This window comes from Rattus norvegicus, chromosome 15, assembly GCF_021556685.1.
Source record: "Rattus norvegicus strain SHRSP/BbbUtx chromosome 15, alternate assembly SHRSP_T2T, whole genome shotgun sequence".
Classification (NCBI taxonomy): domain Eukaryota; kingdom Metazoa; phylum Chordata; class Mammalia; order Rodentia; family Muridae; genus Rattus; species Rattus norvegicus.
In genome coordinates this window covers 103453010-103480554 of record NC_141548.1, presented here as the reverse complement: position 1 = coordinate 103480554, position 27545 = coordinate 103453010, and the positions used below count along the sequence as shown (strand labels likewise).

The window sequence follows — 27545 nt, the reverse complement described above, 5'->3', positions numbered from 1 at the left end:
GACCCGCTAGAAGCAACTGGCGATAAAGGCGTAGGTGTCCCTTACCTTCAGCTGTATTAAAATCCCAGTTTGGTCTCTTAAGTGGGAATGCAGCATCAATTTTTTCAGGCAGCTGGGTGGGACGCCCATCATCTCCCAGAACATGCTTTCTGGCCTCTAGGAACACTCTTTGTTTTTTTTTTCTGAGGTTAAGAGGGCCTGTAAGAGCTGTTGGCAGTCATCCCAAGTAGGCTGGTGGGTAAGTAAAACAGATTCTATTAGGTCGGTGAGTGTCACCGGATCTTTGGAGAAAGAAGGGTTGTGTTGTTTAAAACGGCCAGTATTGGGTCTGGCCACCGGTTCCCTGTCTAAGTGGGAAAACCTGGGAGGTTGAATCTGGCATCACCTCGCGCTTATTGCGCAATCTCCCTGCGACAGGGGAGAAACCCTTATCAGACTGTGGCCCGGCAACTGATCTGGCCGGCGGCTCTGCCTCCTCCGTTTTAGCCGGGCCTGTCAGAGAGAAGATCTATGAGAGGGGAGTTTGGGTCTGCCGGGAGGACAGGTTTCTTAGAAGGCTCTGATTTCACAAAGGTAGAGAGAGGAAGACGTGGCAGGCGGACCAGGCGGGGCCGAGGGGACAGGCTGGGGGTTGAGGGGAGGCCAATTCGGGTCCACGAAGGGTTCCGCCCGGGGGGGGTTTAAGGCGAGACTCTCTCAAGTGATAATATAAGAAACCTGGTCAGGATGTCCGTGGACGACCCAATCTTTAACCTGTAAAATAATGATCTTATTAAATGTGCCATTCACTGGCCATCCCGCTCCGAAAGTGGGCCACTCGGATGTGCAGAGAGTCTGCCATTTTCCTTTTTTTTTTTTAACCTCGACGGACTGGTTGTGTGTCCGGTCGTGGACGTCTTCCCAATGATCAAGAGTGAGACTTAGGGGCATTGTTAGGGACTGTCCCATGTTAGTTCTAAGGAAGATTAGAACACAGAGAAAACAAACAACACCAACAGTCAAACAAACAACAGACAGGCGTGCTGCACGGCTTTGGTACCAAACTGAAAGCAAAAAGTCAGATGGAGGTGGCAAAGGTCCGGGGCCCTCTGAAAGCCAAAAATACAGACAGAGATGCCGTTAGTCCGGATCTTTCTCCTCCCAGATTGGGCCCCGAAAAGTCGGGCCCCTAACACCCTTGGAACGTCTTCCAGGGCTGCGGGGCGAGAAGTCCGAGCTCGTCAGCTCCTTCTTCGTCCCGCCCAAATTCCAAACAACCTGGCTGAGCGCTCACAGAACAGACCTGGCTGAGCGCTCACAGAACAGACCTGGCTGAGCGCTCACAGAACAGACCCGGTTGAGCGCTCACAGAACAGACAGAATAAGGCAGAACGAGACAAAATCAGACAGACAGACAGATGCCGGCCGGCTTACCTCCCAGTGGGTGGTCGGTGGTCCCTGGGTGGAGGATCTCCTTTCCCGGCCAACGCACCAAATGAAAAGCTCTCAGGGAGAACTTTCCCTCAGGATGGAGACCCTCCAACTCCAAAGACCAGACCGAGACACCACAGGATGCAATCAGCAAGAGGATTTGGTTTATTGTCGGGATACACAGGCACAGGCACCTGCGGGCGCTTTAGTCACTCGGGGGACTGGCGCGCCCCATGGAACCAAGGATGGGCTTTTATAGGATTTTGGGGAGCAGAAGCAAGCATACAGAAGCAGATGCATGGTTACAGGGATATAATTGGTGGATTCTAATATGGCAAGGGTTTAGCCCGGGGGCAAGTTTCCTAGCTACCTTCCTGAAACATAAGGACTGACTCGGCCCCCCAAGGGTTCAGCCTGGGGGCAAGTTTCTTAGCTACCTTCTTGGAACATAACGGCTGACTCGGCCCCCCACCAGGGTGTGGGACCTCTCCTGGGGCTTTTCTCATTGTCAGGTGCTCAACGGCAGTCCTCCTGTTGCCAGGCCTTCAACCAAACACATCTTGTTTGGCAGCCGCTGTGTACTCAGTGTTCTAACCTTTCTCTGAACCAGTCATCTTAAATATAGCCTTGCAAAATGGCGTTACTGCTGCTAAGCTGGGGTCTTTCAAGATAAAACACTGTTTTAAAATTAACTTTGGCTATCAACCAACACACCGCCACTAGAGCGGGGTCCACAAAATTAAGTTCCTTACTCACTAAGCATTAAGGGGACCAAGTAAAACTCTTCAACGAACAAAGCAAACAGTTTCATGATTTCAAACACAGTCGTCGGTCCAAGATTTTAAACACGGTTGTCAGTCCAAATTCAAACACGAAACAAAAGTCAAAAAGACACTGGACAATACCACAGAAAACAATCCAGACAAACAAGACCAAGACAAAGCATCCTATAACCAATTTCCACAGATGCCTGGTACCTTCAGTACCTGGCCCAAACTGCAGCTTAACCTTAGCTGCTTCTGGGATACCAAACACAGAAACAGAATACAGACAACAAACACTAACACATCTAAGCACACTTGTCCGTGCCTATACTTAAATAGGCAGCCGAACATGACCTCTAAAGTCACAGTCAGATCTTTTTGACTGTCCGTTGCCGGGTCCTCCCGACAAAATTCGGCTCGTGGAACGTTTCTCACGCGTCCCAGAGCCAGGACCCAACAAAGGCTGACTCGTGGAACGTCTCTCACGAGTCCCAGAGCCTGCGCGATTGGAGCGTCCCCCGGTGCGCTTTCTAAAAAGGAAAAAAAGAAAGAAAAAGACTATTTGGAGTAGGAATCCTTCATCTACTCACAGGCGCCATTTCGGGGTGGGGAACCTTCTTCCACCCGTGCACAGGGCAGGAAACCTTCTTCTGCCCAGACAGTGCACTAAGACTCTCGTGCACAGGGCAGGAATCCTTCATCTGCCCAGACAGTGCACTAAGACCTTAAACCGGTACCGAAAAACACAGACTACAGGACTTAATTCACACACACTCACACACACGAGCACAAACAAAAGAGAAAAAAGAAAACAAAACCAACGTCGACTTCGTGTCGACCAGAGGCACTGAAACTGATCGGCAGGTCGCAGACCTTGCCTAACAAACCGGTCGTCAAGGAGTAAAGTCTTCTCTGGACCTATCAGATGGGGTTCACCAGGCGTCCCTGGTCCCCCCTTGTGTCCTCCTGGGACGTCTCCCAGGGCGAACGGACGGTGGGTACCTGGACACGTCTATCCCTATCCACCCCGCTCTCCTTCCTGGAGCTCGGTCTCACTGAGCGTCCGCAAAACCGAAACAGCGATCGCACCAGATTCCCAGACAGAACATAGACACAGACCCAGACACAGCGCTGAGATAAAACAGAGAATCTTACCTCCAAGTGGGTCTAGGACCCCTGGGTGGTCGCGCAGATCCCGGACGAGCCCCCAAATGAAAGACCCCCGAAGGGAGCCCCCCACTCAAGTCTCGGGAAAGACGCGCACCCAGTAGGACACAGACACCGACCTGCTGTAATCACATGAGGAAGATTTATTGTAAGCGAGATGAAACGAGAGCTCAGGCCAGCATGCTGGGGTCGAGACTCATACGCCACACAGGGAGTAGAGGAGTTCGACCCCGACCTGAATTTTCACAGAGCTTATAAAGGAAAAAACCACAAACCAGGGGGATCAAGAGGGAGGGAGGAGGGGAATTCCAAAACCATAAACTGCCCATACATTTAGGTCATATGCTAGTCATGTGTAACACTAGGCAACACACCCAGGACTTTGTGACATTGTGATTAGGGGTAGTGACGTTTTACAGGGCCATTGGACCATTGTGGCCGGAGGCTATGGGTCATTGTGGCTGTTCCAGGAAACTTTTCATGCAAGAATGTTCCGGGAACCATTGTACAGCAAGGGAGGGGTGAAAAGTTCATGTTCTCACAGACCCTACTTCTTCTTTTTGGGTAGCTAGGCGGCTTATTATTAATTTTTAATCCTTCACCTTCACCAATGGCCTTCCCTCAGCTGCTCTTCACGATGCCTTAATGTCTTCAAATCACATACCACCTGGGTGACTCTTAAACAGTACCGAGTACAGCTGTAGCATGAGGCACAACCTTGGCTATCTCTAGAACACAGCTTCTTTGTGCCCTCAGAAAACACTTTCCAGAAGATTTTACCTCAGTGATGCTGATCTCTTCTTAACAACTACTAATTTCTTAGCTCTAGCTAACCAGCGTCAATTGTCCCAGTAGTCCCTTTGATTTTTCACTCTAAACCTAGATTCACATGGCTGAAGCTGCCAAGTTCTGCTGCTTGCAGGAGCTGGAACATGGCTCCCTTGTTCTAATACATGATTACTAGCTTTCCCAACTCCTTCACTGCCTAAGCTTGGCTGTCCTGGATCTTGTTCTGTAGATTGACCTTGAACTCAGAGATCTGCATGCATTTCTCCTGAGCACTGGGATTAAAGGTGTGGTCCACCAAGGTTGGATTTAAGCTTTTCTTCACCTAGCATTTGTTCTGTCTCAGGCTGACCTTGAACTCAGATATCTCCTGGGGTTAAAGGTGCACACTACCATGCCTGGATCTAAATTTAGCTAGGTAGGATCTTGCCCCAAGGTCACTACTCCCTTTAATTCGATTTAATATCCTTGAACACAGGATTCAGCTCCAGTTCACTTCCTGGTGCCCCCTTTAACACTCGAGCCACATATTTTATATTTTTCTTTTCTAAGCTTGCTACGCCTGTTTAAAATGTTCTTCATGAAACTTAACCAGAGAATAAGGTTTCTGTTGGGCTTTTTTGAGACTTCTGTTGCCAATGTAGTTAATATAAATCTCTTTACCTTAGCCTCAGGTAGACTCTTCAGACAAGGGCAAAGAGCAGCCACATTCTTCATCAAAATACCATAAAAAACAGTCTCTATGCCACGTACTGAAATTCTCCTCTGAAACCTCTTGGACCAGGTCTGCACAGTTCAAATTACTCTCAGCAAAACCTTTCATATCCTTACCAGTTTGGCCTATTAAGCCCCACCACTTTCCAAATCCACAGTCCCCAGATCCACATTCTTCCAAACAAAAGCATGGTCCAGCCTATCACAGCAATACCCCATTCCTGGTACCTTTCTGTCTTAGTTAGTTTATTGCTGTAAACAGAGACCAATGAAAGTGTTACAAAGGACAACATTTAACTGGGGCTGGCTTACAGGTTCAGAGGCTAGTGGGAAACTGACTTCCAGGCAGCTAGAGTGAGGGTCTTAAGCCCACGCCCACAGTGACACACCTATTCCAACAAGGCCACACCTCCTAATAGTGCCATCCCTTGGGCTGGGCATATACAAACCATCACAGTGCTTGCGTGCATGTGTGCATGCGTTTGTGGCCGGAGGCTGACATTGGGTATCTTCCTGTCATTTTCTACCTTATTGTTTTGAGACAGGTTCTCTCACTTCAGTGAACCCAGAGCTCACATACTGGCTAGGCTGGTCGGCACATAGGCTGTCAGATTCTTCTGTCCCTGTCTCCCAGTGCTGAGATCATGCCTGACACTTTCTGTGGGTGCCCAGAAGCCACACTAGGATCCTTGAACAAGCACTTTACCCACTGAGCCATCTCCTCAGCTTTTTCATCTTCTAGGCTCATTCCAAAGCTACTCTCTCTTGGAGCTTTCTGAAATCTCTGCAGGTAAATGTTCAGCTGGGCCTCAGTCCCTTGACCCTTGCTGGGACCTTGGTTAACTCATTACTTTGCCTTGTGGCTCAATTATCAGTTTTCATGCCAACCCACCTAAAGGATATGCAATTATCCCCTGCATTCATGGTTTCCTTTCCCACAGTTTAAGTTCTCTAATTTGGTCCAAAAATATTAAATGGAAGTTTTCAGAACTTTCAAAAACTCATGATTTTTAACTTCTTTTCATTTTGAAATTACTATGTACGTAACATGCTATAAGTCTTCTATTTTTATCATTAGTTGTTAATCTTTTGCTATTCTGAATTTACAAATTAAACATTCTTATAGGTGTAGATGGTACATTTGGGGCTCAGTGCCCTCTGGATCAAGGGGCTTCTCTGATTTTATTACAACTGAGAGCCTTTGTGGATCTTATTGAATGTGATGGGAATCAACCAGGTTCAAATATTGTGACAATTCTTCCCGGGGTAGTGTCATGGACACAGAGCAAATGTATGCCAGGTGGTGCTGTGTCTGTGTCCAGGGACTCAGGGTTGAATGGAATCTCAGCTGCAGCCTCTTCATTGACCCTCAAGTACACAGCTGCCTCCCAGAGTGCCAGAGTTTGCTTAGATTCATGGAACAGTGCTTTGTATGGGGGATGTGACTGCTTCAGGGGATATCAAGCCTAGAACTGCCCTAGATTGCCCTTCTAACAGAACAGTAGTGGATTCCCTTCTGCTGGTTAGGCCCACTCTCTGCTTGACTTTTTTTTTTTTTTTTTTTGGTATCAGATCCTCAGTGGGTAAAAGTTTCCCTGTGAAAGCAGGGACCCGTGGTGGTTCACAGCATAGAGAGAAGTCTGGCTGCCAAAGAATGAGAGTCCCATTGTGCAGTCACTTGGAGGCTGAGGACACATGCAATGGTCACTCTGGATAAGTCATGATGTTCTCAATGACCGAGTTCTCCCATTTCTCTGTTCCCCCTGCTTCCTCATTTCTGACCTGACAGGCTTGTGAATAGAGCTAATCAAAGCTCCTGATTGCAGGTGAAGGCTGTGATTAAGATTTAATAGCCAGTAATGGCCTGGTAACTTGCCAGCAGACAGCAGGCAAGCCGAGGGCAGCTCCAAGTTTCTCAAGGTGTGCTATTAGTCTCTCAAGTGTGTGACAAGAGGCACACGCTCACACCCCAGGCTTACGGAAAGTGCAGGCTGGGTAAGTGAATTTCTTCAGTAGGTTTGGAGAAGTAGAGGAGGAAGAGGGAGAAAGAAGTCTTCAATACCAAGCTTACCAGTCACACATAGAGCTGGCTTAGACTCTACAAGTCAGAGTTCAGCCTCTCACTTGACTGGGTGATTCATTCGACTCATATTTATTATTTGCCGCAGATTAGGTCATAGGAGTACAGCTGTGAACGACCATACAAAACACTCAGCTTTCACGGAGGTTGTATTCTGCTGAAGGAACGTGGACAGACAGCGAGCTCAGGTAGACTGTGATTGGCTGAAGTGGAATGGGTGTGGAAACAATGAAGTAGGAGAGGAAGGCGAATGTGGGGGTTGCCAGTTGGAACAACCTGGTCTTCAGGGAAGAGGCTGTATGTCTGTGAAGGACACCATGCTAGGGGATTTGCTGCCTTGTGGAGGGACCTCTTTTACACAGGGCTTGGTACTTTCTTAGATGTCTTTGTCTCATATTGGACTGTACTGGTTTTCCTTAAGAGGTACAATTTGGTTTGAGGAGAGCCAAACGGTGCCTTCTATAGATGACGTAGCAGTGGTATGGTGTTGAAGACCCTGGGACCAGATTGCCAAGGGGCCCCCTCTGTCACACCTTCCTGATGGTGTGGGCAGTCTGTGACTCCTCTGCAGTTCAGTATCCTCACAGTCACATGGGAACAACAGACAATGTTGATGATGACACCCCTTGCTGTCTCAGAGCTTTGAGGTCGGTGTCTGGGACATTGTGTGCATGTGGAACGTTTATCGCCATTCAGAGGACATTGTGGAATGAATGACATAAGCCCTAGGACAGAGCACGTGTTGGAAAGCATTCTGTATATCCAGCGTCTGCATCCCCCACTCTCCAGCCTTCTTACTTCCTGTCCTCTCCTTCTAACTTTCATCTTTCCAGAAAGCTCAGTTCATCCCTGGCCTCCACTAGACATTTGCACAGCAGAAACTGAGCCCAGTCAAAGCCTCTGCTCCTCCTCGGTGCACAGCCCTTCACGTGGTCATGAGTTTTTTTGCTGATGTTGGTTTTTGTTTTTTTCCCCTCAAAATTGATGAATTAAGGTGTTTTCATATCTGCAGCAGGTTCTTCCAATGGTCTCAGCATCAACTGAGATCTGAATCTGTCCCTTCTGTTAAGTAATTCTTATATTTATTATTTACTTCAGTTTATAAAAGAGTGCCAGAAACAGTAGACGTGGTGAATGACAATTCTAAAAAGACACGACTAACATTCTCAAAGCAGAACAAGTTAGAATCAGAGTTAAAATGGTGTGTGCTCCATGCTCACATGAGATGTGCTCCATGCTCAGTGAGGTATGTGCTCCATGCTCAGTGAGGTATGTGCTCCATGCTCACATGAGATGTGCTCCATGCTCACAGTGAGATGTGCTCCATGCTCAGTGAGATGTGCTCCATGCTCAGTGAGATGTGCTCCATGCTCACAGTGAGATGTGCTCTATGTTCACAGTGGCATGTGCTCCAGACTCATGGTGAGAAAATGCCAACACTTAGCAGGACAGCAAAGCTTTCCAACTCTACTTCCTTTCTTGAAGGGACTATCCTTTTCACACTTTTGATATTTAGAGTCTTTTTAGTGCATTTGATTCATTTTTTTGGGGGGGCACATGCCTGTCATGTGTATGGAGGTCAGGGAACAACTTGTGTGAATCAATCTTCTTGGATTACTGGGATTGAACTCAGATCCACAGCCTTGACAGCAAGCTCCTTTACCTGTTGAGCCATCTCAGTGGCCCACTTTCATTTTAAGAGTATTTTTTTGTGTGTGTCTGAGCAGAAAAAAAATGCATACATCAGTATAACATGCACACATCAATATAACATGTACACGTACATTCAAACCTTTGTTTATTTCTTACTGTCATGAAAGTTGTTTTTTAATCTACCATTAGGCAAGATGTCCAATCTGTAAACAGGGAGTGACCTCATTCTTCATCATACGCCTATTTAATTATATTTGTATTTCTATTTCTAACGTATCTAGTCCACTACTGATTGATTTTCCAATTTCTCTATTAAAATAACAATGAGGTGACTATACTTTGATAAAGAATTGATTACATTTTAAATTCATAAATCAAGTGAGACAATATGAAGAAGCACAATGAAGAAAAAACATTAATTGAAATGAATCCAGAACTGACACAGGTGTTGAAGTTAGCTATTAAGCACCTTAAAGTCGTTGAAAGTGTTCAAGTAGCTGAAGAGAAGGCTGACTATATTAACTAGAGACACACAAGATAGAGTCCCAAATTGAGCCTCTAGAAATAGAATTATAATCTCTGAGGTAAAAGATGGACTTGACAAATCTAACGTCAGATACTCTGTTACAAAAACATATTTTGAAGACATAGAACTTAGTCTAAAAAGACACAGAGGTAAAAACTCTGAGGAAAAATAAGGCAAAACAGAGCATTAACGAGACGTGGTTAGCTTTCTGTCAACATGATACAAGCGATCTGGGAAGAGGGAACCTCAGTTGAAAATGTCCTCCATTGCACTGGAATGTAGTCAAACCTGTGGGGACATTTTCTACATTATTGACTAATATGGGAGTGCCCAGCTGTGAAATGGGTGGTGCCACTCCTGGGCAGGTGGTCCTGGGATAGAAGAGAGCGAATTGACAGGCTGGTTAGTACAAATCTTCCATGGTCTCCGCTTCAGTTCCTGCCTCACATAGCTGCCCCGACTTTCCTTAGTGACCGATTGTAACTGAGATTTGTAAACTGAAATAAATGCTCTCTTCCCCAAGTTGCTTTTAGTCATAGTGTTTTATCATGAAACAGAAGCCCTAATCTGGGCAGCATGTAAGTGGAATCCCTGCTGGGAGGAAGAATGGGGTATGTAGGAGGGGTATGCAAATCACTTGAAGCATGCATGAGTGAAACATTTTTGATTTAGATACAAATTATAAAAGCATGTGTCTAAGATGCCCAACAAACTCCAACCATAAGAAACAGGGAGGAAATTCTTAGCAGGTCAATCATAAGCTACACAACAAGTGATTTCAGAGAGAAATAGTAGAAGAGTTAGAGGAAAGGTGTTTTGTTTACAGAAGACAAAGGTAAGAATAATGGCTCATTTCCGTTTCTTTAGAGACAAAGTGGGCAGGATAGAGTAAAGCATCATTCCTAAAACTCTTTTAAACTAGAGCTCAATAGCTAGTGAATATTTCCTCATACAAAGGTTTTTGTTTTCTTTTTTTGAGATTGGATTTTCATGTAGTCCAGTCTGACTGCACATTTATCATGTAGCCGAGGATGGCCTTGAACGTCTGATCTTTTTCTCTCTATCTCCAGTGTGCTGAGCTTGTAGATGTGATTCAGCACACCCAGCTGAAAGGAGAACTGTCTGAGACAAACAAAAGCCGACATAGGTCAACAACAGCTAGTCCCATGCTCTAAAAAGGTTAAGCAAAGTCCTTTAACTAGAAAGAAAATAGTGCCAGGGTGGAAACCATGGTAACAAACTTGGTAAATATACAGTAACTTAAAAATATTCAAAATAGGGCTGGAGAGATGGCTCAGTGGTTAAGAGCACTGACTGCTCTTCCAGAGGTCATGAGTTCAAATCCCAGCAACCACATGGTGGCTCACAACCATCTGTAACAAGATCTGATGCACTCTTATGGTGTGTCTGAAGACAGTGACAGTGTACTCATCATATATAAAATGAATAAATAAAATCTTAAAAAAATATTCAAAATATAGTTGCTTGTTGGACTATGATGTCTTACCTATCTTGGAAAAATGTTTGACCTAACGTATCAAAATTTGTGGCGGGCTAATAACACAGTTCTTAGAGGGAAAATTTTAATACTCAGAAAAAAACCTGTTATCTTGGTTTCCACATTAAGGAACTAGGAAAACGTAAATTTAAATCAAAGGGAGCAGAAAAACGGAAATGAGGAAATAAATGGAACAAACAAGTAAGAAGAAATCACTGGAAGTAAACGTCGGTTCTCTGTGGATGTCTGTAACATTGACAGTTCTGGAGGCTGACTGCTCAGGTAAGAGAGGCAACAGGGAAAATGACTAACATCAAAAGGAAAGAGGAGACATCACTACAGACAATACAGACATGGAGAGGTAATAAGAGGTCACAAACAATTCCACAACAAACTGACAACTTGGATAAAGAGACAAATCTATTTAAAGACATAATTACCGAAACACACTCAGGATAAGATATACATTCCGAGTTACTTTATATTGCACAGCTATATAAAGTAAATTTGTCATTAAAAGACTTAGAAAGTCTGATGCCAGAATTTACTCGTGACTTCTTAAAGGTGTTGTTAGAAATGTTAGCAGTTTTATAAAGGTCATTCCAGGAAAGTTAAAAGGCTATAACAATTTATATCCTTAAGATCTGGAGAAGCAAACATCTACATGAATAAATTGTATGCAGCCTTTGGCGAGAGGCCTAGAAAATGCAATAAGGTGAGCAGTATGGGAAGGAAGAGTCCTCAGACTGCAAAGAGGAAATATTTGAAAATGACATACTGCTTCTGTAGAAAAATCTACAACAAGCCACTAGAAGTAAGTTTAACTATATTACACAGTATAGGTTGAACACATGAAAATTAGTTATGATGCCAGGTGTGGTAGCTTACACCTTTAATCCCAGCACTGGAGAGGCAGAGGTAGGAGTATTTCTATTAGTTCAAGTTCAGCCTGGTCTACACAGAGCTCCAGGACATCCAGGACTTTGTAGAGAAACTCTGTTTAAAAGAGAAAAAATAAGAGAAAAAATTAGTTATATTTCTATAAGAATAAACATTCCAAAATATAAATATAAGTGAAATGTAAAACATCTTGACATCAACATGCTAAATATCTGGCAAAGCATGTGAGAACTAGATATTCCTGAGAATAATTGGAGACATAAATACATGGTGTTGCTAGGTAAACAGACTCAATATTGCTAAGATCTCAGTTCTTCCCAAGTTGACCCGTAGAGTCAACACAATCCCACAGAAAGCACAGCATTAAGTTCTGTAGAAATGCATAGGCTGATTCTAAGGTTGTTGTGGATGTTCAAGGGGCCCACACAGCAACTGACAAGGAACAGAAATGAGAGACAGTATTATCTAATTTATTCTATCATTTCTGTCTTAGGGTTTTACTGCTGTGAACAGACACCATGATCAAGGCAACTCTTATAAGGACAACATTTAATTGGTGGCTGGCTTACAGGTTCAAAGGTTCAGTCCATTATCAAGGCGGGAACATGGCAGAGTCCAGGCAGACATGGTGCAGGAGGAGCTGAGAGTTCTACATCTTCATCTGAAGGCTGCTAGCAGAAGACTGGCTTCCAGGCAGCTAGGATGAGGGTCTTAAAGTTCACACCCACAGTAACACACCTACTCCAACAGGACCACACCTCCTAATAGTGCCACTCCCAAGCATATATAAATCATCACACTTACCATAACGAAATTCCCAAGGCAGGCTAACATAATGGAGGTTTTACTTGGTTTAAGGCTTGAGGGAGTCAGAGTCCAAGACTGTGTGAGCACCTTGCATGGGTTGCATGTGGTCTTTGGTGATGACTTTGTTTCTGACAGGAGTCTCAAGTTCACAAAGATACCAAATGACAAGAGCCTGGAAATGTGTAGGTGTCTAAATGCTGACTTCTATCTCTTTTCTTATAGGGGATCCATGTTAACCATTTCATCTGTGTAGAATTTTGAAAACCTCTCCAGACATCCGCAAGGAGTAGCAGTACCCAACTCAAGAGTTGTAACGTTACAGCAATAAAAAGCATATGATGTTGGTAATAGAAAAGCCAAGGGACAAGAAGAGCATCTAAATTAGATGCGTATGCTTACTCCTATAGGAGCTAACTGAGCCCCGGCTCTGTCTGTCTTCATGGGGTCTCTTTGTGCACCCGGGACAAGATTTATACTACTAAGGCTGTTTTACCTCCCATGAAGTCAAGTCTCAGATCCAACCAGGAAATGGCTGGTTATTCCTTGGACGGTTGTGCCACGACTATACCACTGGGCATAAGTCTTGTCTGGCAGGTCTGTATTGTAGCACATAGGTTCACAGCTGGATAATATTGTTGTTTTTGCTTGCAATAACCTGTACAACACCTTCTGGAACTCTGAGCACTGGTCAGCAGGGAGGAGGCTCCCAGTTCAGTTCCAACCTTATTTCTTTGTGTTGATTTCTGTGTATACTGTCTTACAGTGTCTTATTGTGTAGTTCTGGTTCAAGAGCAGTAGCGATAGACTATATTGGTTTGGGATCTCTGGAGGCCCCCTGGCTAACAGCTCATAGAGAGCCACCCCACACCTGGTATTGGGATTTAGACCTAACCTGTGACAGGTGGGAGCAATGTTTCTACCTACACCATATCCCTGACTAAGTCTCTTAAACAAGCCATTCCTTTAGCTTGCTTTTAAAAAAGTAGGCTCCTATATGGCTTTTCCTACATTCTTAGATTTGGTTACCTCTGGTCCCAGTCTTTACCTCTTAATACTGCTTTAGATCTCAGCATACGAATTGGAGGGATATACACAGTCAGACCACAACAAGGCAGCTCACAGGGCATAGGGGAGGTGAGAGGAGATTGGTTGGTCCTTAAATGGCCTCTCTTGCATGGGTTGTGGTTGACTCTCATAATGTGGGCAGTTGGGGTATGTTTGTTCAGCTTTGAGTTGGTTCTCCCTGGCTGTCTGGGATTGGCAAGCCCAAAGAAGTGAGCACTTTCCAAGTTTCTATTTGTGGACAGTGGGCTGAAGCTGGTATGATATGACTAAGAGCCAACTAGAGGAAGAGAGGGGTATGGGTGCCATCGCTTTAGGGGAAGAAATACAAAGAATTTGTAGGCAATATTTACGATTTTATGCAAGGCTGTTGAACAGAACTCAGTGTTGGAGAGCCTCTGGCTCAGGGTCACACCAGGAGTCTGGCTGCAGCATCAGTTAGTCATGACCTAGGAGGTTCATCTGAAGTTGCTTGGGGGAAGTTTGGGGGCCACTTTCCCCAGACTACACTGGTTCTGAGTTCCTTTTGATATCCTAGAAGCATGTGGTACATGAGTCTCTGACATTTATAAACCATTCCTGCCTCATCCCTTAAGGCATCTGTGGGAAATTGTGTCCCATGGTCCCTACTCCCAAGTTAGGCCCCACTCCTTCTGTTATCTGTGCCTGTAGCTCTTGAGTGTCACTGGGCATCTGAGATGGACACAATCTACTAATAACTCCAAACACACCCTCCTTTCTCAGCATCTTTCCATCTTCTCGGACTCTCACAAGAGGGAGAAAAACAAAACCCAATAACCTACCCTGCCAAATTAATTTACCCATCAGAAGTTGTGACTGTTTCTCTTCCTTTTAAGCTATACTCGAGCTTCATAGTGCATTTTGTCTCTTAAAATTTATAGGCACGAAATGACTTGTCTTTGCTTCTTCAGAAGTATCAGGTTCTTGACTCAGTAGATGGAATTCCACCACAGAACAACTTTTCTCTGTGAGGGGTGGGGAGGAGTAATGGGATTAAACAGGGGCATTTGCTACTGAAGCTAGATAACTAGTTACTCACAATTCAATTCTTTAATATGGGAAACTTCTATTTTAAAGGAAAATACAAAGGGATGTGTAGTTCTGCCCCCTTCTGCCTCTGTTCCCCATGTTAAATATCAACATATGTGCATACCCTCTTCTGAAGGTATGGTTCCAAACCCCAATCATCCTCATGGGTTGCAGACGTGTGAAGTGTTCATAGCAAGCAGGGCCACCAGGAACAGTTCTGTAGCTCTCCTTGTCTACACAGAGGGGCAGCAGCCCTTTCTAATTCTCCAGCATTGCCTCAGTAGTGAGAGGTGAGGAATGGGACAGAAATAAGAAAAGAGAATGTCGCAGTGTGTACAGAGTTAGGTTTTTATGTTCAATAGAGCCACGTGTTCGCTCAGGGTACTATCAATGTGCGTTTTTCTTCCCTTTGGAGAGTGGACCTTGAGAGAGTTGGACAGTGTCCCGGTGAGTACAGTACCAGAGGGAGCTCAGTTAATAAGCTGCCATTCAGAACACTACACTGGCCCTGTGTGAGAAGGGGGTGGCATGTGAATAGAGCAGCTGTCCCCAGCTGGCCAATGACAATCTATTGATTGATGTCAAAGCCATAGCTGGCTATGCATCACCCTCATCTGCAGCGTCACCATCAGCCTCCTTCTAGACCATCCCCCACTTCCTTCATCCTTTCTTTGCTCTCCTTATGCATCCTGACCTCTGCCCACTTTTCTTCCCTCTCCTATGTTAAGATCACCTCAGAGAACAGTCCTCATGGAGGTGTCTTGAAACCCCTGTGTGACTTATGGCTATCTTCTTCATAACCCAGAATCTGATTGTTTCCACCAAAGGCACAACCCTCCCACCCCCCAAAGTCACTGGAAACACAACATGTAGTGTCCAAGGATAGCTCAAAGTTAGAGACAGACAAGTAAATAAGACTTCTTATTGCTTTAACATTCTGGGCCTTCATTTTATTTTTCAAAAATTAAGAGCTGCCAGGTGGCTCATGGGGTAAAGGCATTTACCACCACATCTGACATCTGAGTTTGATCCAGTACTCATAGGGTTGACAAAGAACCAACTCCTGCAATTTGTCCTCTGAGCTCCACACATGTGCTATTTGTATGTGAGCAAACACACACACACACACACACACACACACACACACACACACACACACAGATGCAGGCAGACAGACACACAGACGTACAGATAGATACATGGACAGACAGGTATAGACAGACACATAGACACACAGATAGACACACACAGACACATGCACACACAGAGATGCATGCATACAGACAAACACACAGACACACCACATCCACACACACACATATATACACACTCAGACCCACACAGGCCCACACAGACACACACAGAGAAACAGAAGCACATCCACAACACATGTGCACATGCACACACGAATAAATAAATAATAAAACCTTGAGAAGCATACACAGTGCTGTGGTTTGAATGTGGAGTGTCTCACACAGATGTTTGTGCCTACCCACTTGGTTTCTGGCTGCTGTTTGGGAAGGCTATGGAACCTTTAAGAGGTGGAGTCTTGCTGGAGGAAATGAGTCATTACAGCAGTTTTACAGCCTGGCCTCAGTGTGTTTATGCTCTGCTGGGGAGAACAGATACAATGTGACCAGCCAGCTTCCTGCTCGCTGCACCATGCCTTTTCGGACTGATACACTATCCCTCTCAATTGTAAGCCTGAATAAAGCCTTTCTCACTTGGGTTGATTTTGTCAGGGTGTTTTATCAGAACAATAACTAAGAAGTGGTCTCCTTACTAGTTTCATGTTTATTTCCACCCTCCATACATACAGTGCATAGACATTTGTCAGGAGCCATAAAAGGACAAGCTAATAACTAGCAGGTGATCATTCTGAGATGGCCAGTCTCGGAATATTATATAATCTGTGACTGGTTCGCCCTTATTAAGCAAGGCTGTAAGGGATTCATTTTGGGAAAGATTCCTATTAAAATGCTTTTCCTGTTGTTATTATTAGACATATATAACAATCATTGAGTAATAGCACACTCCTTTGGAGCAGATCTCTGCAGATCTACGAAGATGTACTGTCTCATAGTGATGCTATATAGACAAATAGATGACTTCTTTAGTCTTAATGATGATCCTATAAGAATTCCTAAAATTATGTCAATGACTATTAAGCTTTTTTATAGTGGGACTGTTATTAAGTCTCTTTCTAATAGTCAAAATTGCAGTTAGAACTCTGCCAGTCTCCCAGGTGTCACCATTTAATTGCTCTTAGATAGTAACCAGACTTTCTCCTACTCAGAACACATTCCAAGAGGTTGTAAAATAATTATCAAGGGTCATAAAAAGAGAACAAATGATTTATTATAGGTGTTAGGACAGAGGATAAAATATTGACTGGGTTTATCTATATAAAACTTCACTAACAACTATAGTTTTAGACCTTCAGTGAACCTGTAGAGCTGACACTGGTGATGAATGTTTAGCCAGATAATTACTCTTGATGGATATTCATGTAAACATTCTCAGCTGTAAACTTCTATTTCAATTTATGCTTTGATCTTTCATATGAGCTTGTGATGAACTTTGTAACACGTGATCATGTATTCTGAAAGATGTTTAAGTGCGGAGGACAAAGAGAAGATACACAGAAGGACTGAGACGAAGGACACACAGCAAGACAGATACAGAAGGACTGAGCTGGAGAAGGACTGAGCTGAAGAGTCAGGTTTGAGCTAAGGAGAACTGAGCTACTAAGATCTGGGCTGAGAAGAAATGCAGAGATGAATAACTTAGAAACTATAGGTAACATAAGAGAGCAATGTGCAGAATGCAGAGGAAAAGAGGAAAAAAGAAGAAGCTGGAGAGAACAGAAGGCACAGGCAGGTTTCGCTTTACTATGGGACAGAACAGGTCATTTCTTAATAGCAAGGCAGGCTTAGTCTTATTAAAAGGAACAAGCCTTTTCTCTTACCAACTTGGGTTTAATTCACTTAGCATTAAAAGGGTAGAAGCAATTTCTTTCTCTATGTGATAAATATTGGAGCTCATCTTTCATCCAGAATGAGTGAGTTCTTTCTGCACTGGTGCTTGGTCTTTTGCTCCATATGTGTATGTAAGTATGGATGTGTGTGTAAGTATGTGACTGTGAGAATGTATTCATGTGTGTGTGTAAGAATGTAATTGTGGGGGCTGGAGAGATGGCTCAGCGGTTAAGAGCGCTGACTGCTCTTCCTGAGGTCCTGAGTTCAAATCCCAGCAACCACATGGTGGCTCACAACCATCTGTAATGATATCAGATGCCCTCTTCTGGTGTGTCTGAAGACAGCTGCAGTGTACTTATATATAATAAATAAATAAATCTTTAAAAAAAAAAAAGAATGTAATTGTGATAATGTATGTAAGCTGGGCCCAACTGATTTTTGAGTGTAAATGTATAAATGCGCATTTATGAATCCATGTGTGAAATTATACATGTTTATCCATATTTGGCTATGTAGACGCTTTTCCTTCTGCAAGCGCTATTCACCTCTCTTGGTTCAATAGAAGTTTATTGCTCCAAACTTTCCCCTAGCCTGACAAACAAGAGACATAGGGACAAAAGGGAAAAGGCTCCAGCAAGTAATCCTCTACTTTATCTCCTGCTGTTTTAGAATGAGGTGCTAAGTGCCAGAGGCTGCAGTTTCTGGCCTCAGAGGAACAGTTATAGTAGCAGAGCATAGTGACTTAGACATAGATAAGTAAATCAGCTACAGTAACATAGTAACTTAGATAAGTAAACTTATTATTATACAGCAACCCTAAATATCTTGTAAGACAAAGTCTTACCCTCCGCCGATGCTCCCCCTGCCCTCCGCTGCCTCAAGAAGAACCAACACAAGAAAGAAGACCAATGTCGGGGCTGGCCCCTGGCAGACATTATAAGCTAGCATCTATGTGTGAGAAAGAACATCTGAGTTTTGTCTGAGTCCATGTCTCATCACTGGTCTACTGCTGTGAACAGAACATGACCAAGGTACTCTTAAAGAGAAAGCACTTATCAGGGGGTGGTTTGTAGTGTTGGAAGTTTCATCTGTTGTTATTATTGTGGGGAGCATGGTAGCATGTAGTCAGCATGGTGCTGGAGAAGTGATAGAGAGAGAGCTACATCTGCAGAGAGAGAGAGAGAGAGAGAGAGAGAGAGAGAGAGAGAGAGAGAGAGAGAGATCCTGGGCCCTGGTGTGAGCTTTTTAAATGCCTAAGTCCACATCTAGTAACACTTCTTCCAAGTCTCCATTTCCTAATCCTTCTCAAGTAGTGCCACTCCCTGATGCCTAAGCAGTCAAACATATGATCCTACGAGGGTCATTCCTATTCTAGTCTGAATTATTACGGTCAAAGAGGACTTCCTTGTGCCTCAGGAACACTCTAACCAAAACGACTTCTTCTGCCATTCATTCCGTGAAGCCTGGCTCAAAAGCCAGCAAATGCTCTGTAAGGGCTGCCTCATGGTTCTCACACCATCCCCACAAGACTCAGCTTGCATTTGTGTCAAATGTTCTTCCTCCAGCTGATGCTTCAATGGACAGCAGTGAAGAAGGGTGCTGTTCTGGGGTTGGTGGTTGTAGACACCCACAGACTAGTCTACCTCATTAAGAGGACTTGGTTTTGGGGTTGGAGATTTAGCTCAGTGGTAGAGCACTTGCCTAACAAGAGCAAGGCCCTGGGTTCCGTCCCCAGCTCCGAAAAAAAAAAAAAAAGAGGATTTGGTTTTGAGTTCAGTCCACCTTACACACTCTTCAAAACTCCTGGTGCTTGCAAAGAGAGGTCAGGTTACTCACCCCAAAACATGTTTAAGTTGAAGAATAGCCACAATCTCCTTCCTTTGGGCTTATTTAAGTTAAATTTACCATAACTGGGTAAAAACTAAACCAGGAAGGCTATTGCCTTCACAGAATTCACATTTACATAGTGCATGAGATATTCTGGTTGTAAGGGCTACACATTTCCTTTCGAAAGTTGTGTTCCTGGAATGCAGAGATGGCTCTGTGGGTAGGAGGAGACCCTGAGATTAGATCTCTAGCATGTAGGCAAAAGCAGCTGGGCAAGGCTCAATGGAGTCTGCAAACCCAGCACTGAAGGGGCAGAGACAGGAGGGCCCTGTAGCTGCTTATATTCTTATGTTAATTTGGGCCCCCCAAACTGCTCACACAAGTGTTTGCACACTCAGGGATCCTGCATCCAGTTGGTTCTGATTGGTAAATAGATGCTGACAGCCAATGGCTGGGCCGGGCAGGGCAGACAGAGGCAGGACTTTTAGTATTCCTGGGCTAGGAACAGAGAGAAAAGGAGGGAAGAAGGAGATCTACCATGTTAGGAGGAGAGGAGAGATGCCATGACTGAGAAGGTATGGGACAGAGAGCACAGCCACAATGTAGGAGCCAGAGGAAAGCAGCCCCAAGAGCTGCCCGACTGGTCCGGGGGCAGCAAAGATGGAATGTAGAATGTTAGTAAGTAATAACTTGGGAGTATTGGAGGGAGGTAGATTAGCTACATGGAGCTTAGGATGTGGCCCAGCCACTGAGCTGTTTTAGGCCTGTCAAAATATAAAGGCTGTGTGTTTGTGTCTTTCATTCAGGAACCTAGAACATTGGGGAAGGTATGAGGAATGCCACCGCTGAGATCAATTTGAGTATTTAATTGGTACTGCTACAGAGCCCCAGGGACTTGCTGGGTCCAAATTGAGTAGAGATCTTATCTCAAGGTAGACAGCCATAGTCATAAACAAGGACACCTGACCTCATCTTCAGGCTTCTGTGTGCATATGAGCATGGACTCGTCCATGTGCACATTACCCACTCTCGGAAGGAAGATGCGCTACTATACAGAGATGATGAACACACCCATCTTAAAGCCTGAAACACAATTTAGAGGAATCAAATGACCCCAGGACATAACCGAAAAAGAGTCTGACAGCCAGGTCTGCTATGGGAGAACTGTTGGGGTGGAACTCAGTCATTCAGACCAGAGGGATCAGAGAGCGCCCCCTGCAGGTTCATTTTGGAACAGAATCCCCACTGTAGTGGTAGTCAGAGGTGAACCCTCCTAAAGTGGTGAAGTCAGGAGAGTGTCACTGTCATGGGTGGGATCAGTAACTACAGCAGAGCCAGAGGGGCTCCTTCTCACCTCTTTCTGTCCCTCTGCTCTCTTCCTCATGAGGGAGCAGCAGTAAAAGATGGTGGTGGTGCGGCAGGCCCTCACCTGCCACCATCTTGAGCTTGTACTCCTTAGCTTCTGAAATGACAGGGTAAAAAAACTGTGTTCTTTATAGCGTATCCAGTCTCAGATTTTTTTCTTCTGTAGCAACATTCATAGATTAAAGTAGTTGGTCACCTTTCATTAAGACCCACAGCTTGAGGGGCAGAGATAGGTATAAATGTAGCAGAGGCTATGACGAGGGTAGAGTAGTGGGCTGATGCAGCCAAGCAGGTGGGTCTGAGAAGTGCTTCTCGGAACTTGTATTTAACCCAGGGAACATCTGAAGAAGGAAGGCAGGAACATCCCTGATGGAAAGTCTTGGCTAAGGGAAGACAGGAGGTGTGAAAGCAGCGACTGTCACAGTTAGCAGGGTCTTGGGATGACAAGACGTGAAGCCTGGGAACAGTGGCTAACAATGATACCAAGCTGAGGGACATTTTTCTTGGAAAGTCTTGCCATTAGATGATCGTCTCCACCAAGGTCTGTCAGGGATGCTGTCCTGGGTGCTGCCCTGAGTGCTGTCCTGAATGCTGTCCTGGAGGCTGTCTGGGATGCTGCCCTGGAGGCTACCCTGGTTGAGTTACTGTAGTGGAAATCTTGGGAAGGGAGACTAAGACAGTGGTGGAGGCAAGGCACACTCTGAGTCTGGACTGAGAGATGGAGAAGAGGGATGGAAATGGAAGGGTGGACCAAGGAGATCCCTCAGAAGCAAGCCATGGGTAAATGTCTCTAGCTCTGTGTGTAGGAATAGTCAAGGATCAGCCCTAGCTTTGCGACATGGTATTCTAGTTCCATCATGCAGAAGGCATTGGTTACAGCGGGCCCCCTACAAAGTTCCTGTTGGACTTCAATGGCCACTGTGGTACTAACAAATCTGCCTCATATATGGAAGCCCTAACTGCCAAGGACTATATTCAAACATAAATGAGCACACTACAGTGGGACCCTGATCTGTCTGAGTGTGTGCATCCTTTTTAGAACTCTATCACATTTCTAGACACGTTCAACATGAACCTGTATGAATGTCTTCCAGTTCAGAGACTGGAGGTGCATTGTAGCATGGGGCTCGGCGTGGAATTGTTTCATAACTAAAGTTAAAGGGAAATAGGTATTAGAATGTTTTTCCTGGAGCATCAAAGTAATGTGTTAATTTAAGGAAAAAAAAGTGACTCACAGTGACCTTGTATAATATTTAGCCTTTGAAATGCCACATAGAACATTTATCTGTTTTTTAACCTTACTGGGAATTGGTTGTATCCAGTGAAGAGAAAAGACTTCCAGCTGGGATAACTATCCTATAATTAGTGATGCGTCTTTAAAATGGAAAACCAGAAATTACAGGAGACAGTGATGTAAAAATCTCCACATTTCTACAATATGTGTGTTGCTCACATGACAGGCTCAGGCCTACATATAGCAGTGAACACGTGCGTACACACACACACACACACACACACACACACACACACACACACACAGACACACAGACACACACACACCCTAGCTTCTCTGGTTGGGGAGTTAGAACAAGCCACTGTTTTCCCTGCTGATCGCAATAGAATTCACTGCAAAGCACATCTCCGTTTTGTGAATTCCCATCCAAAGCACATGAAGGCTTTATTATCGTACTAGGACCTGACGGAGGAGAACAGTAAGAATTCTTGTCTGCTAATCTGAGAGGCACACCTGCTGCTGACTCTCACCCTTCCCCTCACTGAGGCAGCTCAGTCCTTCTTCCTCGGTGCTCCTAAGATGTTCAGCTTGGATCACTGCCAACAATATTCTACGTTTTCCTCAAAGGATGATTTTGCACACCACTCTCCCTCTGAGATCGCCGGCAGGTGTATTGGTGGTTTTCACACTGGACCCAACACAATTAGTTAGGGAGACCGAAAAAGAAAATGGCTGACAAGTGGGTCTCTGTATGGAGCTGATCTTTTGAGAACCAAATGCTCGCACAGGACTGGAGAATTAGGCAACTAAGTGGGAGACATTCCTGTGAAAGACAGGAGAAAGGGCAGGGAGGCAGGAGGGCCTTCAGGTTACTGCCAGCTCTGTGCCTGGGAATGAAAGCAGAGGAGAAGAGGAGGAGGAGGCATGGGTAGGGTCCTCTCCAGTGGGTCAGAAGCTGTGGGGTAAGAGTGGGGTTGGGGATGGGGTCTTGCATCCAATAAGGAACCAGAACTGGCTTTCCCTGGGGCTCAGCACACCCAGGAGTTGTGTGTGTGAGCACCATTGAGTGCTGGGAACATCTGAGCCCACAGAGATGAGTTGATCACCCTGTTTTAGCCTCTGAACAAACACAAACACTGGGTAGAATTAAAAGCAAGGATAACTGGGGTTGCTAGACCCCTGCAGTACCCCCGTCCTTTATAAAACATATTGTATATATTTATAGTACATGATACTCTAGTTTTCATGCAAGTATATATTGTACATTGAATATTGTATATTCTGCCCTAATACTTGTGGATTGATGTCTATATGCAGGTGAGGGCAGGCACAAAATAAGGCAAGGTCTGTGATTGGGTAGTGAAAAAGTAAGGCGGGGACAGAGTTTGGAGAGAGGAGAGAGAGAGAGGAGGGAAAATAAAGAAGAGAAGATGGAAGAGGAGAAAGATGACCCACCCCGTATGGCTTTAATTAGCCACAGGTAGCTATAAATATCTTGTAAGGGATGAGTCATTATAGGATAATTTGTCTTATCTAGGTGGGCAGTTTATGTCAATATCAGTTGGCTCTGAGTGTATTATATGGACGATTTGTAGAGTGAGAATTTACTAATATAAATCTGATTGATAAATTATAAGCCTCTAGAGTTTTGATTTTTACCGACATACTGGGAATTGTGACTATGGGGCTGGTGTGGAAGCGACTGGACTCGCCGAGGGAACTTAGCGAGTCAGGTGGAGATGCTTTGAGAACTCTGGGCCAGAGAGCCTGTCGAGAAGGAAACACCCTGCTAGTCCCCTGTGGCCCGCTGGCACTAGCATGACATGGTATCTCGACATCTGATCTTTTCTTTCTTTTTTTGTTATTTACCACCTTTCTCTTTCATACCTCTCTTTTACTTTTGCCATAGTCTCTCGATGTAGTCCAGGCTAGCCTGAAACTCACAATCCTGCTGCTTTTGTCTCTGGAGTCCTGGGATTACACACATGTGTTGGTGTGCCTGGCCCTGGTGGGTTTTTCTGAGGGAGAGCTCAGTGTCTCCCTTCACAGATGCCCATGTCCTGTTGGGCCCTCTTGACACTGTCCAGATCCGGCTGAATGGCTGCCAGATCGGCTCAGTTCTCAGCCCTTTCCCCCTTTATGTTCAAATCCAACAAATTCGGGGGCGTAGCTGGTCAAATCTGCCCATGCTTCGTACTCCAGGTGGGGACGTTACATTTATTTCAGTGAACAAGAAGAACAGAAAGGAAGTACTCCATGGAGGAAGAAGAAAGGGACGGAGGGAGCAGATAGGGCTGGTCCGGAGAACCGGGTGGGTTTTCCCAACTGAGTGAAGTGTTAAGTGTGCGGAGGCTGATGTTGGAGCAGGGCCATGAACCCACTGTTAGCATCCTGGAGACCCAGGTCAGAAGGACTTAAAGTGCCTGAGGTCACAGAACAATGGCCACCAGTGACCAAGAGACAGAAAGAAGGAGCTTGGATCTTTATTCTGTCTCTAAGGTCTTTGGTGCAGATCAGAGCTTACGCTGTCAGAGTGGCTCAGCTTATAGCTATGGAATGATGGTATTGAAAGAGCATAGGGTGCTTGGCATACACATTAGTTAACCTCATTACTCTGATCAAACACCTGGCAAAAGCAACATACAGGAGAAAGGCTCTACAGTGGCTCACAGTGTGAGGGGAGACAGTGTCTGGTGGCTTCACAGGGATGGGCCGTATGCTGGCCTGTTTGCACCTTGGTACACCAGAAGGCAGAGCCAGACTAGGGCTGAAAGTGGGAATGGACTACAACCCTCCAGGCCTGCATCCCGGTGACCCGCTTCTCCATCTACATCCTACCTCCTCAAGGGTCTACAGCCTTCCAAACTAGCACCCCAGCTGAGGTCCAAATGTGCAAACACAGAAGCCCATTGGGAGCAATTTTACATCCAGGCCAGAACAGATTTCCACCTTCCTAAACCAAACCTGGCTATGTGAAATAACTCATATTATAGACCCTTGGAGCTCACATATGAACTTCTGCCTCTTGAAGTTTCCTGAGATATTAGAAGGCAAACAGAATGGAACAAGCAGAAAAGTTAGCACAGAGGTGGTCCTGTTCTATGCAGATATAGGTGGGAATGTCTTTACCAGCTGGCCAGAGCTGTCTCCTTCAGAGGGCTGTGAGGCAAGGGCCTATTCCAGATCTCCCTTTGGCTTGCCCATGGTTACTGCTCCCTCACCATGGGTGCAACCGGTGCATCTTCCCCTGAGTCTTCACTCGTCTTTCTTGTGTGTTGCATGGTTCCTTGCTGTTGGTTGCAGAAAACACCTGGTACCAACTCTGGCATTGGGGAAATCTCCCTTCGTATGTGGATGATCTGACTTACTGGATTAGAGCCTACACTCACAGCCTTATCTTAGTCACTTGTAGTTAAAATGGTTTATATTTCCAAACAAGCAGTCATGAATTTCAGGGATAAAGATTTCAGCATATGAACTTGGGGTCCAGGAACATGATTCTCTTCAAAGAAAACTGTTCTTTTTTTTTTCTTTTATTGGATAGTTTTATTAACATTTCAAATGTTATCCCTTTCCCTGTTTCCTCTCCAGAAACCCACTATCCCATCTCTCCTCCCCCTGCTTCAATAAGGGTGCTCCCCCACCTACCCACTCCCTCCCTCTCACCTCCTCTCCCTGACATTCCCCTACACTAGGGCATTAAGCCTTGACAAAACCAAGGGCCTCTTCTCCCATTGGTGCTTGACAAGGCCATCCTCTGCTACATATGTGGCTGGAGTCATAGGTCCATCTCAGTGTACTCTTGGCATGGTAGTTTAGTCCCTGGGAGATCTGGGGGGTCTGATTGGTTGATATTGTTGTTCTTCTTATGGGGTTGCAAACCCCTCCAGCTACTTCAGTCCTTTCTCTAACTCTTCCATTGGAGAGCCCATTCTCAGTTCAATGGTTGGCTGAATTTGTCAGGCTCTGGCAGAGCCTCTTAGGAGACAGCTATATCAGGCTCCTGTCAGCATGCACTTCTTGGCTTCTGCAATTTTGTCTGGGTTTGGTGTCTGTATATGAGATGGATCCCTAGGTAGGACAGTCTCTGGATGGCCTTTTCTTCAGTCTCCGCTCCACAATTTGCCTCCATATTTACTCCTGTAAGTATTTTTGTTCCTCCTTCTAAGAAGGACTGAAGCATCCACACTTTGGTCTTCCTTCTTGAGCTTCATGTGGTCTGTGAATTGTTTCTTGGATATTCTGAGCTTTTGGGCTAATATTCACTTATCAGTGAGTGCATACCATGTGTGCTCTTTTGTGACTTTGTTACCTCACTCAGGATGACATTTTCTAGTTCCATCCATTTGCCTATGAATTTCATGAAGTCATTGTTTTTGATAGCTGAGTAGTATTCCATTGTGTAGATGTACCACATTTTCTGTATCCATTCCTCTGTTGAAGGACATCTGGGTTCTTTCCAGCTTCAAAGAAGACTCTTAAAGGTGCAGATCAGATGACAGTAACAACTTGGCTATGGTGAAATAACTCACACTATAGACCCTCGGATTACTGGATACTGGCCTTTTGGCCATGGAATTTAATACTGTCTTAGTTTATTTGTGAGTTTGCAAGCAAACATCATGAAGATAGGAGCTGGTGTGGGCTGCTCTCATATAGAATCGTAGGATCTAGCTGAACTCCATGGTTGATCATGACAGTTATGGCGCTTTCAGTCAGGGGCAATCTGAGACCTTCACAGGGAGATCTGTCTAAAGAAGAACAAATTTATACTCCTGTCTTCTTGGGCCTCATTAGTGGGAATGTCACCAGGGTAACTCGAGTCTCTTCTCTTTGTGAAATAGGTATTTGCTTTGAACACGAAGTACAGATTAAACGTACTTCCGGGCCAGCAGACGAGTCAGGTACACAGGAGGACACAGGGCTGTCTCCTGCCCTGTTTGGTGCTACAGGTTCTTCTGAGAGCTGGCTTTTGAGCATGCTGCTTTCTGGCCACAGCTGACCCTGCCCTTGGGTTCTCTGAAGCAGTTTATAGAGAGTCTTCCCATGGTGCCTGATGTAGGACTAAGGTCGTGATGATGATGCCGCACGACGGAGGCTGTCATTTTTGTGCCTGTCTTCCAGAAAGGGTAGCTAATGGCGGCACTCCCATCTCATCGAGTGTTTCCCAGGGGGAAACAGATATCTGTGATGTAATCAAAGGCATCCAAAAATAGCAAAGAGCCCGATAACAACATCTGGAATCACACATGGAATGTGACACGGGGACCTTGAAATGGGCTCACCCAATTTAGAGACGTCCCAAGTGGAGAGTTACTGCAACAGTCATTACTGCTGTTCACAAATCGTACACAACACTCGCAAATGTGCAGGCCCATTTCTTCTCTCAAAACTGCCGGGAGGAGACCAGAAAAGAGAGGTCTCTATTGGCCACCAGGGAACCAGGATTTCATGAGGAAAAGTAAAGTGACTAACATCCTATTGGCAGGCATGGGTGGAGACAGGGCTTGTGTATTCTGACCTTGGGCCAGGCAGGGCATGTATCAGGACATTTTTGGAACCAGGTACTAGATCTTTGGCAGAGAGAGGCTCAGAGCCATTCTGGAATCGTGGAGTTTAATCTCTACCAGGGAGAATAAGTATTCCTGCCAGTCCACGTCCACGAGACTCCATGGTTACCAGTGTGAAACAGGACTCAAGAACATCGCGTTCAGTGAATTAGAG

General features: G+C 45.1%; 1 non-coding gene across 4 annotated transcripts in view; it reads left to right on the top strand.

Annotated features, from left to right (window-relative positions):
- The window catches only part of LOC148001154 (uncharacterized), a 277259-nt gene that overhangs the window by 83098 nt on the left and 166616 nt on the right, over positions 1 to 27545 (top strand). Inside the window, exon 5 of one of the 4 annotated variants that reach the window (XR_015638581.1) lies at positions 10728 to 11600. The exons of the other annotated variants lie outside the window; for them this stretch is intronic. This is a non-coding gene — a transcript (uncharacterized LOC148001154). Of the gene's footprint in view, positions 1 to 10727; positions 11601 to 27545 lie in introns of those variants that run through there. 4 annotated transcript variants of the gene reach the window in all.